Below are 3867 nucleotides of genomic sequence, written 5' to 3'. Positions count from 1 at the left end.
CTTTCCTCTTCCTTCAGCATTTTTTTTAGTGCTTATAAGTCATCTTATTATTCACTTCCCATGGATTGTTTGGGAACCCCATTTCTTTTGTACTTTATTCCACAACTTTCTTTTTCTTTCTTTTCTCGCTTTTTTTTATATGGAGGGGTTCCATTTTTCTCAAAACTATGGGTAAAAGGAGACTTTCCTTGCACTTCTTGACTTGCCCTTGTCTTTTCAGCACACCCGCAACTTAGGCTTTTGGCCTAAGTTGGCTATTCAACTAACCACAACTTCAAGAGGAATATGGGTGATGGATGAAAAAAGTTCATTGTTTTCATCAAGTTTCTTCCAAAGAAAGGGAGAGGCTCAATGGGTGTTCAAAAGAGGTTCACAATAAAAGGAGACTTTCCTTGCACTTCTTGACTTGCCCTTGTCTTTTCAGCACACCCGCAACTTAGGCTTTTGGCCTAAGTTGGCTATTCAACTAACCACAACTTCAAGAGGAATATGGGTGATGGATGAAAAAAGTTCATTGTTTTCATCAAGTTTCTTCCAAAGAAAGGGAGAGGCTCAATGGGTGTTCAAAAGAGGTTCACAAACACTTACAAGGTAGGCCACAAAAGAGGTATATGTCAAATTGGCTCACACTTTTAGAAGTTGCCTAAGATCATGTCAACAGAAAGCCTTACTTAGTCAACCGAACTAATGGGGAAAATTCTAAGATCCATCATGCATGGTTCAAGGTAAGCTCATCACACAAGGCATTGACACTATAAGTCAAACAAGACTCCACACTTTTGCTAGTGGGCAATGACTATCAAAAGAGACTCGATTCGATAATAGGCTAGTCACAACGAGGTGCAAAGAGTTCACATATTGTCTATGCAACTTCATTTGGCCTCATCGTAGTCGTACATTCATGTTTGTTTAATTGCAAGCACTATTCCAGTCATCGGTATTGATCGAAACCGAGACTCAAATTTGCCAAGGAACAGCCACATTCAACACAGGAGAGGTGGCAAAAATTTTCGGACGGGTCAAAATCATTTTTCAATTAAAACAAAAAGGAGCCATAAGCTCAAACATCCACAAAACCGCAATATTTCCGCAATTTTAAACAGAACAATACAAAATATACCGATAAAACACGAATACGAGAAGAACACAAAAGTGGGCCTAACCCCACCCCAATTAAAAGCATTTGTCCCCAAGTGCAAATAAGATTATACCCAGAATTTAAAATAAAGAAAGACAGAGAGAGGGGTAAAGAGGGGATCCTGTCTACACAGTCGCTCCGTCTGTCTGGGCATCAGTGCCCGAGGTCACCGCAGGGGGAACAGAATGATACGATTATCACAAGAAGAATCTTGATAATATGCAAAAAACAAGAAAGATAGAAAATGAGACACAAGATAAGAAACAATTGGCAACTAAAGGATGTATTAAATCCAATAACCTCCAATCTAGATCCTAACAAGCACCTAATCCGGATAAATAGATAGACACAACAAGAGGAAACAAAGAGCAACCTATGGGTATGTTAAACCCAAAGAACTAACTTCGTTAATCCAACAAGAAGCACCTAACTCTTACCAAGACCTCAAGGGAATCGATATCCTGAGCAACCCTCATTTCTAAACAATGTTCAACAAAAGCTTACCAAGCTTTCAACACTCACACAAGGAGTTAAATTTATCATTCATCAATATTCAAACAAGTCTAAGTATAAAATGAAACCGTAAAGGCCTATTTATAGTGTTAGACATTATTACATAGATGGGCCCAAAAGTGACCCAAAAATGGGCTACTGGGCAAGTCAAGTCGGGCTCGCCAAATGGTTCGATGATCTACCAAATGGGTTCGGCGAGAAACCCTGCTCATTGGCTTCTCCTTGGATGGCTTGCTATAACTTTTGGCGGTCTGGGGTTCCAAGGGTGATGCGCCGAATGCCCTCTATGCTCGCCAAATGGGTAGCTTTTCTCTGCAGCTCATTGGATCAGTCGGCGATCCTAGAACCCTCACCAAAGAGGTTCGGTGAATCGCCAAAGTGGCTGGCACCTCGCCGAATGGAGAAATACTTTCCTTTGATCCAACTTGCTTTGTTGGACCTCCCATGCTTCAAGATATCATCCACACAAGGTGTTGTTCAGCTGGAAGCTCCTTTAAAGAGGATTTCTGAAGCCCACAAACGTCCATCCTTGAGAACGATCCATCAATACGTTGAAATTCGTGAATGAATGGTTTGGGGGCAATCTGTATTGCATCATTCTCCCCTTCTTGAAAAGGATTCATCCTCGAATCCATACCTTGCAAAACCATAAGGGAAGCAAACAGTACAAAGATCCTCATGGCATGAGGGTTAGCGTTAGCAATAACAATTTCATCGCCATGCCAATGATGCACAAATTTAACATATAACCAAGCATAAAAAATATCAACCAACGGTTTGTAACCCATCAAAGCAATAGATACTTGGCTAAGTAAGAAACATTGACAAAGGGGTAGAGTGAAGGAACCAATACACTTAAACAACTTCATATGTAATCCCTCATTGGTTCCACATCCAAATAAGTACAAGGCCTCCCTTATGTCAAGCAGCAAAAGAACACTCTCATACCTAAGTGTGAAGGAATAAGTAGTGTTGACCCAAGTTAACATCCCATCCGATGCACTAGATAACTTCAATTGAGTAATCATTCCCAATTCATGAGTAGGTTCAAGTACATAAATATTCCCCACCCAAATTGGTAAACATACCTCATTCAAGTACATTGGATCAAATAATAACACCACGAAGGAATCATGCAAATGACAGAAGGTGTTACTACCACATCCAGCACACTTAAGAACGGCACTGGGTCAAATGGAAAAGGATCGTATAGCATCGAGTCAAGGAGACTCTCATTTGCTCAATTTAAACTACTACTAACATAAGATATGCAACCCATACAAGTATGAGTATCATCATATGCAAGTAGATAAAAGTGAGTCCTCGAATCCAAACCTTGTAAAACCATATAGATCATAAGCAAGAAGCTTATCGTCTTAGCATGATGGGTAGTACAAAGGTTAGTACTTAAAACATTTAACCGAGGAGACTCAAACTCAAGGAACAACCAAACATCCTTGTCATGGCTATTAAGCCCATAAATGGAGAACAAGGACAATGGTTATTCTTCTCAACAACATGGTAGTACCACCCAAAAGATGATACTCCCACCAGTTCAAATACCTTCATGCATTCACCGGGATCAAAATAATTAGATGTCCACAGAACTGGATACTACCAACAAATGTAGAACACAATGACTCCCTGATCCACATGCAATGCACATTTAATCCAACTAGGGATTTCATCATATGCAAAGAGATAGTAAAGGAAGGTACAAACTTCACCTTTTCTTGGCAAATATCTCCTACCCCCATGAGATGCACATTCAACAAAATCATGCTTAGGGTAACAAATAGAAAAGGGGTCTAGGAAGCTATTCTTCCCTACACACAATGTAGGCTCTTCAAGTGGATGGTAAAACCTCAAGAAGGGCTTTCCTTAATAGGGAAAGGAATTAACAATTTCAACCACCATTGGCCTGCCATTTCAACCAAACATTCCCACACAAAGGCTACAATTCAGCTCACTACTGGGATCAAATGGAAAGGCAAGCCATATACTAGGATCAAGTGCATCCATTTATCCGGTTGACACTCTTTCCTTCCAACAACATACTCCACTCAACAACATGCGCATCATCATATGTAAACAAGTAATAGAGAAAGGTGTCTCACAAATCAACCTCCTCTAGGGTGTTTTCATGTTTAGGACTACCAAATAGGAAAACCAACACCACCTTCCTCCTCATCACATTCCTTCCCTACAAAAGTACT

Source organism: Solanum tuberosum, unplaced genomic scaffold (assembly GCF_000226075.1).
Source record: "Solanum tuberosum cultivar DM 1-3 516 R44 unplaced genomic scaffold, SolTub_3.0 scf00002, whole genome shotgun sequence".
Classification (NCBI taxonomy): domain Eukaryota; kingdom Viridiplantae; phylum Streptophyta; class Magnoliopsida; order Solanales; family Solanaceae; genus Solanum; species Solanum tuberosum.
This window is presented reverse-complemented; position numbering follows the sequence as displayed.